The sequence below is a fragment of the Spinacia oleracea genome, chromosome 2 (assembly GCF_020520425.1).
Source record: "Spinacia oleracea cultivar Varoflay chromosome 2, BTI_SOV_V1, whole genome shotgun sequence".
NCBI classification, from domain to species: domain Eukaryota; kingdom Viridiplantae; phylum Streptophyta; class Magnoliopsida; order Caryophyllales; family Amaranthaceae; genus Spinacia; species Spinacia oleracea.
The window spans coordinates 18625032-18640700 of NC_079488.1; the positions used below are offsets into that span (position 1 = coordinate 18625032).

The following is a 15669-nucleotide window of genomic DNA, read 5'->3' on the forward strand; positions in this document are numbered from 1 at the left end:
CCAGGCCCAGCCAAGCCATGGTGCGCACGCGAGCTCGTGGGCTGCGGGCTGTGTTGCTCGCGTGGGCCGCAAGGCTTGCGCGAGCTGTGCAGCTCGTGCTCGTGCTCGTGCTCGTGCAACGCTTGTGTTCAATACAAATCCTAAAGCTAATGGAATTTGTTCTATAATTAAATCCTAATCCTAATAAAGATAAAATTTGTTCAATAGAGTTTTGATAAGATTCTAATTAAACAAATTGGTATCCTAATAGGATTCTAAATACTTTTCCATGACTCTATAAATATGTGCCTAGGTTCACAAATTTATATACAAGTTTTCAAGTATTCAAGGGTAAGATTTTCAAGCAAAAATCAGCCAAACACTTGCACCCTAATAGCCGAAAATTCTAAGAACCTTAAGGGCGATTCTAGTTGGTCAAGCTTAAGGCGGATCCGGACGTGCTGTGGACTTTCTACGGAGGGACGACACTTGGAGTCCTAAAGACTTGTTCTTGTTCGGTTCGGGCGCAGCTAGGGAGGGCACGCTACAAAGTGTATGCATCCTAGACTAATTATATGATTATGTGCAATTAATATGATTCCTGGCATTAAGGTTTTTCCGCATGATTTATGTTGTTCGTATGTATCATAACCTAACAAGATCAACTTGCTGAACTATATGTGAACACTATTGTGCGATTGCATGGAGTGCCTAGTTCGATTATTTCTGATCGTGATACGAGGTATCAATCTACCCATTGGAGATAATTGCAGAAAGCTCTTGGAACGGAACTTAACTTTAGTACTGCATTTCATCTAACGACTTATGGACAAACAAAACGCACTAATCAATTTTTCGAAGATATGTTGCGTGCATGTGTTTTGTATTTTCAAGGAACATGGGAAATGTTTTTACCTATGGTAGAATTCTCATACAATAATAGTTACCAGGCCACCATTGGCATGGTCGCGTACGAAGCTTTTTATGGAAGGAAATGTCGGACACCATTATGTTTGAGTGATATCGATGAAGCATATGTTGTAGGACTAAAACTGATTCAAGAAACTATTGACAAGATCCATTTAATCCAATCAAGAATGAAGGCAGCACAAAGTAGGCAAAAGAGTTATGCAGAGCAACAAAGAAGACCATTAGGGTTTGAAGTTGGAGATCACGTGTTCCTGAAGATTTCACCGACAAAAGGAATAATGAGATATGGTCAAACAGGAAAATTGAGCCCAAGATACATCGGGCCATACGAGATATTAGAAAGAATAGGAAAAGTAGCACATCAACTTGCTTTACCGATTTACTTGGAAAAGGTGCATAACTTGTTCCATGTATCAATGTTAAGGAAATATGTTCCTGATCCAAGCCATGTGATTACACATGAACCCTTATTTTTTTGAAACGATCTCACATACGAGGAGAAGCCAATTGAAATTCTTGAACTAGAGAGAAACGAATTAGAAGCAAGGTAACTCCAATGGATAAAGTCCTGTGGGACAATCACTTGACATCTGAAGCCACATGGGAAGTCGAAGCGCAGATGAAATCAAAATATCCCCAGTTATTCGCTTAAAAATGATACGATGCATGAATTTTTGATATCTAATTTGAATGATTATGTTATTCAATCATGTTTGCATAGCAAATTAAACGATTGAGTATGACATGTATGATTTCGAAGAATGGCAATTAATTCAGGTTCAACTGAGCTCTAGTTTCGAGAACGAAACTTTTTATAAGTGGGTAAGAGAGTAATACCCATAATTTTAAACTTTGATTTATTAAAATTAAAAACATTTATTAACTTGATTTCGTTTTTAAATATTTAGAAATAATTAAATTTCGTTATTTTAAACATTTTTACGATATATTTTAAACGATAAACTCATAATCAAAAATTTATTTATGTTTTTTTTTTTTTGACGGGAAAAATTTATTTATGTTAATGATATTTTATAAAGATTTATTTCAAAAGCTTGGTTTTAATAAAGCATTTCTATTTCTACCAATTCCTAAATAAAAACAAAATTTTAGAAATTTGCCTAACTTTATAAAATGATCAAAATGTCCCCAAGAGAAATTTTTTCATCTTCTTCCTCCTTCCTCTCCACGTTCAATTTGTCTACTCTTTCTCCTTATTAGGTCCACATTCATTTTCTGGACCTCAAGGATTTCTCCGTCTTCTTCACTCTACTTGACACTATAAATAGCCACGATCCTCAAAATTTCATCAACAAATCAATTATCAAACTGAAAATCACCATCATTTTCCCCCCTGTAAACACCAACTGCCAGCCGTTCTCTTCGACCAGAACCGCCCCACAACCCTCCCTCAAACTCCCTTATTTCCACCCTCCTCACCGCACTCCCTGCTCATTTTCTCTCCTCTGGCGCACCACCGGTACCGTGCCACCACTCCCTAGCCACCTCACCACCTCCTAAACCCATCTCCGCTCCACATTTTCCGCGAACTGCTGCTGCCGCCACCTAGAACCACCCATCCCCCTCAAACTCTCATGTTTCCTCTCCTCTGATTTTCTCTCTTTCCCCCCCTTTCCCTCGTCGTTCCGCCACCGCGAAACCACCACCACCGTCTCCTTGTCGGCGCAACCCTACGACGCCAAGCCACCCAGGCCTCAGCCGCCACCTCCCCTATTCCTCTCCTTCCTATTCGTATTTCCCCGCTCCTTCGTTGCTCCCTGTTCGTGCTCTCACCTCCCAGGAACCAAGTTCTAATTTAGAACTTTGGTTCCCAACCCATATTAAAAGTTGGCCCAATTCTAAATATTTGGGCTTTGGGTAAGTTATACTCCCTCCGTCCCTTAATACTCGCACCGCTTTCCTTTTCGGGGCGTCCCTTAATACTTGCACCGCTTCTATAAATGAAAATTTATACCAATATTATATTAATTCTCACACTTACTTGCTAACTCCACCTACACCCCTATTCCCTACAAAAAATCATTTAAAAATTCACACCCACACCCCCACCCCCATTCACCACTTCCTACCTCTTAAACATTTTGCACTAACTATATTAAAAAATACTCCACTATCAACTACACCCATTAAATTAATAAGTCAATTCAAATGTCTTAAACTCCGCACCGGTCAAATCGGTGCGAGTGTTAAGGGACGGAGGGAGTAATTCCTACATGAATTTTAAGGTTCAGATTTTCTACACCTATACTAATACTCATGTTTTAATAAATAAAGTTTGATAATATAATTATGTGCTGATAAATTATTTATTATTTTCAGAACGAAAAATGTATTTAATTATTAAAATAACTCACTAGCTTGACAAAACAAAAATGGGATTTAAATAATATTTCATAAAAATTGATTTGTGAATTTATAAAATATATATATTTTGAAAATATTGATTTAAAAAATTTATTGTTCTAATACTAGTTCAATAATTTAATATTTTCAAAGAAAACGGACTCGGAGCTCAGAAGGAAAAAACCGAGGAAAAAGCTTAGCAAATCGCGGAATTGAGGTAACGACTATTGCTAATACCCGCAATCCCCTTCTAAATATGATTATGAAATTATGACGTTATGATTGAATTTATGTAATTAAATATTTTGACGTGTTTTATGGATTGTGGGAAAGAAATTTGATTTGATTGAATTATTTCTTATAATGTGATGTTTATGAGAAACCATGAAAGAATTGATGTTTGATTTTACGATCTAAAGGAATTTATGCTACTTCAACTGAAGTACAAAGGCTAAGAAAAGAAAAATTAAACGAAACATGATAAATAAATGTGAAAGACCTGGTCCGTTTGGCAGTATATGTTCACAAGTTACGATTCTCGGTCATTGAGCCCATTGAGCCAAGACTCTCATGTTTTATGGGCACCAACCCATCGTGGAAGACGTTCCACCATGTCATACTTGTCACCGAATATCATATTAATAAAAAGTTATGAATGAATTAAATATGATGTTTTATTAAATGTTTTACATTATTCTATTCTTCATGTCTTATCAACTTAAATGAATTGAAATAAATTTATGCTACTAGAATAGTTCGTTACTGAGTCTTGGGCTCACCGGTTTGTTTTTCTGTTTTAGGTACTGCTGGGGACGATGGAAACAAGCAGTGGCGAGGATTTCACTTTAATAATGTTCACCTATTTAATGCTTAAAGTTGTAATAGTTTAAGTAAAGACTTTTAGTAAGTTATGTACTTCTATTTTGGATATAAAAAGTATTATTATGTTAATATGGAGTTTTAATAGCTTACATTATGATGTTCGTCTTGTAATTCTCAAGAGGGAGTTACGGCGGGAATGTCTCTACCGAATTAGGTTAAATTCCGCTGTTTAATTACTTGAATTGAAGGTCGGGGCATTACAGTTTATACCACTTTTAGATATTTTCGGGGCCCTCGCATAAACTCCCAAATGGGAAATGCATCCAAGGGCAATACAATATTGTTTGAATAATAAACACCTACTACTTTTTCACATAAATGCTCGGAATTACCATTATTCAACAAAACTAGTTTCGTTGGGTCCATGGGAAGAATTTTAGTCTCTAACGTTTCTAACGCAGTCCATATTTAAGGTAATTTGGAACCGTAAAAAACCATCGGTTTGTCAGATGAGGTATAGAATAAGTTTTGTAAGAAAATCGGCTAAAATGTCATTTTAGAGTAGAAATTAATGGTTCTACTCACTCAATATCTCATGGGGTTTCGTGGAGTCCGTGAAAAGTATTAGGGAATCTAACATTTTGTGTGCAAAAAAGCTACAATAGTCTAAAATATAAAGGCTATATTATACTCCATGTCAGGTCAATTTTTAAGATTTTCTGGACATGGTCTCGAAAACTCCCAAAATTTGAGGGAGTGCATCCAGGGTTCATACAAGGTTGTTTGGAACCATAATCACCACTAGCTTGTCACATAAAGGCTCGAAATAACCTTTGATTCAACAAAATGAGTTTTGCAAGAAAATCGACTAAAATATCATTTCATTTAAGAGGAAAAATAGATGAATTTAACCACCCAAATTGCATTTCGGTGCCTCATGGGTCCATAAAAAGCTAAAGGTTATAATAGGTGAAACCCCAATGCATTCAGCCACACCATGCAACATACAATCTAACAAGTTTACTTACGTAGCAAGCATAATGTAGGTAGCGTCACATAAAGCTCAGAATAACTTAATTCAACAAATTGAGTTTTACAAGAAAATCGATTAAAATTTTATTTAATTTAAGAGGTGAAACGGATAGTTCTAACCATCCCATTTTCCTTTTAGGCCTAATAGGGCACATGAAAAGCATCCGATTCTTTATTCACTTGTCCAAAAAAGTCACTATTGTCCGAAATATAAAGGCCATAACAGATGAAGCCCTAATTCATCCAGCTACACCATGCAGCGCACAATATGAGAAGTTTACTTACATAACAAGCATCAGTTAGTTAAACAATACTCCAACAGCCTGTGACAAACCGAGGCTAATTGGAAGTAGACTGGCTACAGTTGAAACTGAAGAACATAAATTAGTGTTGCATGCTAACTGCTAAGCACAAGCAAGCCAACAACCGATTAACTGCCAACCATGAACCATAATCATACACAAACAGAAGCCTAAATTCTAGGTTACATAATTAAATACATAATGCAAATATGGGTTGCTGGTCACCAAGTGTAAGGTCAAAAGAACATATATTTGATATGATGGAAATATACAACTTGCAGGGTACAAGTGAGTTTGGAGATAACACTGAAGTAACAGGTTTTCGAATACGGTGTGCTTCGATCTCAAGCTTTACGAACAATTACACGCCTTTCTCTCTTGTACTCAACTTCATCTCTTTGATGTATTATCAATAGTGCTCTCCTCACCTGCAAGGTCAAAAAATATGCAAATTTAACTACAACTGAAATTTTTAGAAACGGATTAAAGTAACTTTGCAACTTTAAATGCATTTCATTCATCCCCACTCTGCTAAGGTCGTCAATTATGGCTTAATGTGAATGCATAGCACTCCACATTGTAAATCTGTAGTTCACGATCAGTCAACTCTAACAAAGAAGTATTTTGTAGAGAATGAAGTACGGACTTTTTCAAGGTGCCAAGCTTGATAATGGTTTAATACAAATTATTTTTTGCCATTCTCCAAAGCATATGCTTAATTTGGAGCCATTTCCAACCTTTCAAACATATATCATGTCACATACGCCATATAAATAACTTATAGAAAAATTAAGTAGAAGTTTGTTTAAGTAATTTTTGTGTAAGACTGTCTTATACTCATAGACCATAACTATTAAAAAAATTCACTATATATCTCGAAAGAAATAGAAAAGCATTAAGAGACCCTCCTCACTGAGGGTAAACAAACCAAACAAGTGATAGCCTACGCAAAAACAAGGGATGAGCAGCCCAAGTTAATAACTTCAATTCGTTGTAGAAATAATTTACTAGCGTTAAACCATCTTTGGGGCTAAATTACCATTCAATGAAGGACTGGACGTGTGGTGGAAGTATGAAAACAAATCTAGTGGAAGAAGTCCCACATAGACTATTTAGGCTATAGTATGTATCTTTATAAACCAGAGGAAATGAATAACATAGCACGACCTTACTTGAACAGGATCTGTTCTATAGTATTCGTACCTCTGTATTCTTGAGTTCTAAGGAGACAGAAAACCAAGTCTGGTGGATGAATTATGACCGTATGTTCTGAGCGTGATTAACGGCTACCAGCTGATCTTCTGATCTGTGTGTGTGCTGTAGAGGATCCGTTCCCTTTCTTCCTATGTGTGAGTTTGGGATGTTCATACGGTTGTCTGACAGACTTCTTCAACCTTTTTTTGCTTTTTTCCCTTCTGAGTTTGAGATGGTATATGCTGACCGACAGACTTCTCAACCCATCATACGGAGTAGCATTTTTGTTCTATGTATACTATGCATTAACTTTGGGATGTTAGACATAATCATGAATTCATTTTAATGTTGCAGAAAACCTAATTTTTTAGTCTGTGCTAATTTGCTGCAGAGTCGTGAACTCGGCAGCAAGTCAGATCTTGTCCCACATCATTTTAATAACAAGAGGTTTACAAATTAACAATGAGTATAAAAAAGAGATGCGTATGACATAACAAATTACTTACCTGGACGGGGTCAATGAGCGATCATTAAGGCTCATGGCTTAAGTAGGTGACCTCCATTGCACTTTAGGAGGGGTGCCTGCCTAACATCTTCCCAAGAGGAAGAGTGTACGTCATAATTTGTGATAGTGGGGGCCTGCGTTCGCGCGGCCCCTCTTCAATTCTTTCTAAAGATTTTACCACCTGCCAAAAAGAAGAAGTAGCTTGGTTAATCAACTAAATCTTTCTCATAAGTCCTACTCGGCTAAAGGGGAAGAAATGAAAGTTCCTGAACACATTATTAGTACAGATTACATCCCTGAAAGAGAACTTGTGCTGAGTAGGAATAATGTATTTGTGAGAGAGAACTTGTGCTGAGTAGGACTAAATACTTATTGCAGCACTAAAATTCTACTCTCCAGGAACCTATTACATTCCTTAACATATCATAGGGCCAAGGCCAAACATTTCTCATTTCCTATGCAGTCTTTTAGGTCCACTATAAGCTGAGTAGCTTCCACAGGTGTAGAACATATTAGGTGCACCTGGGTGCACGGTGCACCCTCTTATATATCCCCTTACATGTAAGGAGAAAATATGCGAGGGACCACCCATGAGCATAAAAATACCCTTGGGTGCACGGTGCACCCGGGTGTACCTAATAATTTTCAGCATAGGTGTGCCTATTCCTAAAAGAACCTCATTAAATACTTCGCCAAGTCTCTATTTCTTCCATAGTTCCATGACAACATTTGAAGTTGAGCAGAAAGGTTTACTTTGTGTCCTGCCTACCTTAACATCAGATTTGGCATATTAAGTATGAATGATTCACCATTTGATGTGTTGGACCTGTTGTAACAAAAATGATAATGTCAGAAGTTTCTGGGTAGGATCCCAGAACAATTTCAGTTCAACATGAACCATAAGTACATAATATTGAAATGCTTCTCTTAGCATATTAGTACTTGGAAAGTTGGAACCAATCAAAATGGAAAGAAGATTGAATTTCCGTTCTCTCTGCCATGTGACAAAATCTTTGTCAAGAAGATTTCAATAGCATATGTTCCCAACTTAACCTAAATTTCTTACCATTAAAAAACCAACAAGTTTCTATTAAGAAATGTCACATAACATATGTAAAACACAAGGAGTTGACAAGAAGTTTGGTTTGCTAACTATTTTGTGCATCAAACAAGGAGAATGTTACCCCAAAGGCATTCGACCGAGTACCAAGAAGACCACTCTCTTCAAGGAACTAAGGGAAGGATAGCACAGGGTATGACTTGAGAACTGACGACTAAGGGAAGGGTATCACGGGGTATGTCTCTCACATATAGTGTAATCGGAGATCAATTGTTAAACTTTGTCATCTTTAAACCTTCAGATTCTGGTATCATTGTTTTCAACAGAGGCTGAGGCATTCATGTAGGTTTTACTTTTCGCCGCATTAAATGACATACATTTGAATGGGTAGAATGGGTTCTTCAAGGAGATTCAAATACATTTAAATGGCGTCCTTTAAGGAGACTGTAACAACCCAAGTGCAAGTTCTTTATTTAAGTAGCAACTGCTATTTACAGTTCAAACTAGTTATTGAGCTATAGAGGACATGATAGTGAATCATATAACCCCTAATAAATTCATCAATTTTGTATCCCTCACTCTAAACAATCGTGTGTATTTTACAACTTAGTCTTATTAGCATGTATAAGAGATAGCGACGCTTGAAGACCCCAGCAGCAAGCTACTGTGGTGAGACTTCCCCCTTAAATAAATTTAATATCGTTGTGGGCCATTCGCCCACGTATCAGATATTAAACTGATAAGAACAGATACTACACTTGATCTTAGCCAAAAGGCCGAGAAAGGTATGATTTGTTCACTCTCAATTCTTACCTTTTATGTGCTATAGTTACAGCAGTCTTCTCGTACATTATCATTGTGGTGCAACTCCTTATTTTGGGGTTTCGTCCACAACAAACTTCAGGAACTCATTATTATTCTGACTTTTGCATTACATGGATAGAATATTGTATAAGAGAGCCAGAGGTCATGGAATCTTGTGGATTTGGAGAACAAATGGAGCAAGGTTTATCGTACATACATATTTTTAAGGGTAAAGGCTATACAGTGTGGAACCATCTTGAACAAATTGAGAAAGGTTTGTCACAAGTAAATAATACTTAAAAGTAAGGGTGCTTACATTGAACCTCCAAGGATTTTGTGCGATAAGGGTTGCAGTTGGACAGTTGTTGCTTCTCCCTGTAAAAGAGCAAGCGAAAGTAAAAAAGTTCACGAGCCCAAAATGTTGATACAACATTCTTCAATCTTTCAAATACCATGTAAATTCAGTTGTTTTACTCCTAACATCTGTGACAAAATATGTAAGAGACAACAGGCTAGAGGCTTTGAAATCTGAAACCAATTCCATAAACAACATAGTTGAGTTAGTGGTTTCAAAAATCATTAATTCATTACATAGAACAAGTAGGCATTAAACTGGATGCAAAGGTACTTTAATAAAATACTTGAGAACAAATTTCTAAAAATAAAACGAAGAAAGTAAAACTACAGCACCAATACCATAATGGAGTTTTCAGCTTAGGATAGTATTTTTGATGTAATTGGGGTGATTTTATGCAGATTGATCACTCCATCTGGGAGAATTTCGGAGCTGGAGGCAAAAAATGTATAGTATCAAGGGTTTATCCCAACATAGCAATCATGGACAAGGCCCATTTACATGTGTTTAACAACGGTTCGGAAGCGGTGATCGTGGAACATCTGAATGCTTGGAGCATGAAAAGGCCGCGTATGAACAATTAGGTCCTTTTAATTTCTTCCCCATAAAAAGGTTGGGGCCTGAAAAGTACAAATTGGTGTTATTTTTATGCAAATTAGATTAGAGGCTTGGATCATGATTCATGGTGTGTTAGTGTTAGGTTGAGTGGGTTATATTTGTCATTAATTAGTTCTTGATTAGGATAGGAGTGTAATATTTCTCTCTTGATCGATAATACTTATGACAATGTGTGAAGTAGAATTTGGTTTTTCAATTATTGTTGAATAAAACTATTTCTATACTTGAATTTTTTGTTGATATGGTGAATGGACCATACAGGTTGTGCTACATGTATTGTCGAGTCCACTCATCGACACCTCTACGCGTTGTTCATAGTTTTCCTCGTGGGTATCGGTTTTCTTTAGTCCTTGATATGCTTGTACATCCACATAGTTAAAACACATTCTATATATGAAGTAGTTTTCTATGCTTATCTTTAGTTTTTCAGAGTGCAAGTTTTCTTTATTGACTAGTCTTTGAATTTGGAAAATTAAATGCAGTTAATTTAAACAAGTTGAACAAACTAATGTTGAACCTTTCAAAGTGAGATAGTACGTGGGCCAAGGTCAACTCCTATTATGTTCACTCACTTGTAATCTGTTCATGTCATGAGAATCAAAAGTCTTTTAACCAGAATTTCAATGAACCTTCAAAATTAGTTCTAAAAATAATCCTTTTCCTTGTTGATACCAAAATGAAGAAAGTAAGTTTTTTATGCAAGTCAACTTTATTCAGTTTAACTCTGTTACTTCAGGTTCATCTCCTACTTTGTTTATCAGAGAATCATTTCGGTGACTGTGTAACGAGGTTTTGCAGAAATCTAAGTATAAGATATCCTTTCCATTTACATAATGAGCAAAAATCTTATTGTGGGTATCCTGGTTTTGAGGTATACTGCAGGAATGATGGATTTGTTTTGTTCAATATATCAAGGAACACATACGTAATAAGAAACATCTCCTATGAAAGAGAGCAGTTTCAAGTTGTAAACTCTGTTTTTTCTGGTGATGTTGTTGGTGGGAATGGTTGTTTGGATTCGATGAAGAATCTGACTTTTGAGAACAATTTGATCTACTATGCATCAAATTATGATGATGTATTCGCGTTTCCGAACTGCTCAGGAACGGTTAGGGAAGAATACAGGGAGAACAGACTGGAATGCTGATGATTAACAGCAAATGAACAAACAACAATGTGAACAATAAACTGTTAATGCAAGAATTCTTTCAACCAAATATTTCTCTCATTCTCATTCATTGTTTGAGTGTGTACAATACATGTTTATATAGTGAGGCCACTTTAGGGTTTCAGCCACCAAATTCTCACACAAGAGGACAGCTAATCATTAGCTCACTTTCCTAGAAATTTCCTAAGGAAAAGACAAAACAACATTGTACTGAGAATGAAATATTTGGGATCATGTGACAAGATGTCACTGATTCTTTGCTGCTGCTGTTTGCTTGCACCTGCTGCTGTTTGCTTGCACTTTGATGGGCTGCAAGAATGGGCTATACTTTTAGGGCCTTCTTTACATCTTGCAGCCATCTTCAACACTCCCCCTCAAGCTGAGAGTGAGGAGTGATTGATCACTCCCAGCTTGGAAAGAAGATCTTGATGCTGTTTAGTGGATAAGATCTTAGTGAACACATCTGCAAGCTGATTCTGAGTAGAGACATAGGTTGGAGAGATGATTCCTTCATGCACCTTGTCCCTAATGAAATGACAGTCAATCTCCACATGTTTTGTCTTTTCATGATGGACTGGATTGGCTGCAATAGACAAAGCTGCTTGATTGTCACACAAGATTGATGTAGACTTTAGAGATTTTAGTCCCAATTCTTTAAGGAGTTGAGTTAGCCACATTACTTCACACACAGTCATAGCCATAGCTCTATACTCAGCTTCAGCAGTAGATCTTGCAACCACATATTGTTTTTTGGATTTCCAACTTATAGGAGAATCACCAAGGAGAATGCAGTAGCCAGTAGTGGATCTTCTGGTGGATGGACAACCAGCCCAGTCACTGTCACAATAAGCAGTCAACTTAGCTGTAGAGTGACTAGCAAGGAGAATGCCCTGATCAGTTGAACCAGACAAGTATCGAAGTACTCTCAGTGCTGCTTGTTGATGTACACAAGTGGGGTTGTGCATGAATTGGCTAAGAATGTGCACTGTGTATGCAATATCAGGTCTTGTGAGAGTTAGGTAGATGAGTTTGCCTACCAGTTGCTGATATACTTCAGGATTGGGGAGTGGTTCACCACTGTCAGGTGTGAGTTTGGTGTGACTATCCATGGGAAGCTTCAATGCCCTACATTGACTGAGTCCATATTCTTCTAGCAGATCACATACATATTTCTTTTGGGAGAGAAATATGCCTTGAGCAGTCCTGTCAACTTCAATTCCCAAAAAATATCTCAACTCACCCATGTCTTTCATATGGAACTGAGAGGAGAGGAATTTTTTAGCTTGATCTATGAGATCCAGATTGTTGCTAGCTATAATCAAATCATCCACATACACCAGTATACCAACAAATTCTTCAGTGCTTTCTTTGATGAACAATGAGTAGTCACTCTTGGACTGAGTGAAACCATTTGCCTTCAGAGCAGAACTTAATTTTGCAAACCATTGCCTGGGTGCTTGTTTGAGACCATAAAAGGATTTCAACAACTTGCATACCTTTGTAGAATGATGAGTGGACTGCTCCCCCTTAAACTGATCACTGAATCTGAAGCCATACCCTAGGTAACCTGGTGGAAATTTCATGTACACAGTTTCTTTCAAATCACCATGTAAGAATGCATTCTTTACATCCATTTGGTGTATGAACCAGTTACTGAGAGATGCAACAGCCAAAAGAGACCTCACAATGGAAAGTTTTGCCACTGGTGCAAATGTTTCTTCATAGTCAATTCCATATCTCTGCCTATTTCCCAACACAACTAATCTGGACTTATTTCAGTCAAGACCTCCATCAGAGTGATATTTAGTTTTGTATATCCATTTACATCCTATGGCTTGCTTCCCAGGGGGGAGATCAGTTATTTCCCATGTATTGTTGCTTTCCAAAGCATCCAACTCATCATTCATAGCATGTCTCCATTTCTCACTCTGAACAGCATGTTTAAAATGCTTAGGATCAAGCACTTTAGGTTGAATTATGTGTGTCATGAAGCAAAAAAATTGCGGGGTAGCTCTAGTTTGTACCACTGAATGCACAACAGAAGGCTCAGTTACTGTGGCATGAGATACTTGATAATCTGAGTGCCAAGCTGGTGTTTTGTGTGATCTAGTTGATCTCCTTTGTTCAGGGGAGGTCACAATGGGAGTACTGCTTGCTTGTGTGTCATCAGCAGTGTCATCACTTTGTATGGGATCATCACCTATCCACAGTGATGGTTGATTGTTTGTGTTGCTGCATGTGCTTGCATCAGCAGAGGTTGAGTGGAAAATGTGATAGGGAAATATACTCTCATAGAATCTCACATCTCTGGAGACAAAGACTGTTTGAGTGAGCAGATTATACAGCTTGTATCCCTTTTGAGTAATAGGATATCCAATAAAAATGCAAGGCACTCCTCTGGCTTCAAACTTGTCTTTGTTGTTGTTAGGATTGCTTGCAATTGCTAGACACCCAAATGCTTTAAGGTGTTTGTACTTGGGTTTTTTGTTGTACAAAACCTCATAGGGAGTCTTGTTCTGTATCACAGAAGAGGGTAGTCTGTTGGTAATGTGAACTGCAGCAAGTACACAATCACCCCAAAATTTCAAAGGTAAACCAGAGTGAAACCTTATTGCTCTAGACATCTCAAGTATGTTCCTGTGTTTTCTCTCAACTCGACCATTCTGTTGTGGTCTGTTGACACAAGATGTCTGGTGTATGACACCTAGTTAATCAAAGAATGGTCTGCACTTGCTATCATCAAATTCAAGTGCATTGTCTGACTTGATGACTTTAAGCTTCTTCTCATGTTGTGTTTCTGCCATTTTCACAAAGGTGGAGATGGCTTGATATGCATCTGATTTGGCTTTCAGCAGGTGAACCCATGTGACTCTGGTATGGTCATCAACTATAGTCATGAAGTATCTGTGATTTCCTCTTGTGTTCACCTTGTAAGCACCCCATATGTCTATGTGCACAAGATCAAATGCATCAACAGCCGTAGATTTACTCTGTGTATAGGGAAGTTTGGTGAACTTTGCCAAAGGACAGCTCAAACACACTTCACTGTTATTCCCCTTTACATCTCCAATTCCTTCAATTTTCTCAATTTTCTTCATAGGAGCATGGCCTAGTCTGTGATGCCATAATACTGGTGCACTCAAAGTGGGTACATCTTTCACCACTGTTGGTACACTTGACACACTTGTCACATTTCCAGCTAGCTTTTCATTTGATTTCATTTCTGTTGTATTCACAGTTCCACTCTTCAATTTCTGAAGAGTCTTTACCAGTGGTTCATTTATCAGATAGTATAAGCCATTCAAAGCTCTACCAATTCCTCTTACAGCTTTGCTGGTTGAATCCTCAATGACACAATAACCAGAGTAGAAATTCACTTTACAGTTTGCATCCTCAGGCAACTTATTCACAGACAACAAGTTGTGTTTAAATGCAGGAACATACAGAACCTTTTTTAGTTCTAGATCACTTTCAAGTTTAACATTTCCAAAATGAGATATACTAGAAGTTTCACCAGTAGGAAGGTTAATATATGGACTGTTCTGACTCTTAACAGGATTAATCAAGGTGTTAAAGTTTCCAGTCATGTGATTGGATGTTCCAGAATCAATTATCCAATCTAACCCTAAGGAGTCAGCAAAATAACAGGACACCATACCTGAATAGTTCATGTCCATTTCCTCATCTGTGTCTGATCCACCTTCCTTGGAGGGTACAGGTAGCATTCTAAGCAGCTGCTCTAACTGTTGAGTGTTTATCTGTGATTTGTTACCTCCACTGGAACCGGTTTCACTATTTCCATGAGCATTTCCAGCAAGTTTCATGCCATTCCCTTGCTTCCATTTGTTCCATTTTTGTTGTCCACCACCTTGCATCTTCCCTTTTCCTTTGTAAGGTGCTTTTCCAGTTTGCTTTCCTTTAGGATGCCAGCTAGGATAGCCAACTACACTCCAACACTTGTCACTCATGTGTCCAGTTTTCCCACAAGCTGTACATGTCATTTCATTTCCCTTGCTATACATGGCAAGATTTTCACCTTCTTCCTTGATGTGTCCCAAGATATCCCTCTGTGACTCTTCTTGTTGAAGACAGCTACAGGCTGTTTCTACAGAAGGCAATGGAGTCATCATGAGAAGCTGACTTCTCTGAGGTGCATATTGTTCATCTACACCATTTAGAAACTGGAAGAGTTTCTGCTCTTCTTGTTGCCTTGACAGGGCTTGTATGAATGAGTTTATCTCTGCAGTCATAGTAGTGATAGGTGGGAAATCATTGAGAGATTCCAGCTCTTCCCACAAACCACTCATGACTGTATAGTAATCGCTGATGGGTTTTCCCATCTGTTTGGTTTCATACAAGTCCCTGTTGAGCTTGTATTTTCTCGAACCATTGGTCAGAGACAACCTTTGTTCTAACTGCTTCCATATTTGTGCAGAGCTATTCAGAAACATGATGGACTTTTTTATGGACTCAGATACAGTCCCAATGATCCAAGAGATAACTGTGTTGTTGCAAGTTTCCCAATGTTCAGCCTCT

General features: G+C 37.7%; 1 long non-coding RNA gene, 2 other non-coding genes and 1 pseudogene across 3 annotated transcripts; 2 read left to right on the forward strand and 2 right to left on the reverse strand.

Moving 5' to 3' along the window:
* Nucleotides 1–5511: 5511 nt before the first annotated feature.
* On the reverse strand, nucleotides 5512–7121 carry LOC130467764 (uncharacterized). The gene is made up of 2 exons (XR_008927511.1): nucleotides 6633–7121; nucleotides 5512–5857 (listed from the first exon to the last, which is right to left on the reverse strand). It is a non-coding gene; the product is annotated as an uncharacterized lncRNA (long non-coding RNA).
* LOC130468407 (small nucleolar RNA U3) lies at nucleotides 6592–6815 on the forward strand. The gene has a single exon (XR_008928796.1). It is a non-coding gene; the product is annotated as a small nucleolar RNA U3 (small nucleolar RNA).
* Nucleotides 7122–7283, forward strand: LOC130468177 (U1 spliceosomal RNA). The gene has a single exon (XR_008928601.1). It is a non-coding gene; the product is annotated as a U1 spliceosomal RNA (small nuclear RNA).
* Nucleotides 7284–8815: 1532 nt separating this feature from the next.
* LOC130468186 (uncharacterized) lies at nucleotides 8816–8977 on the reverse strand (annotated as a pseudogene).
* Nucleotides 8978–15669: the final 6692 nt, after the last annotated feature.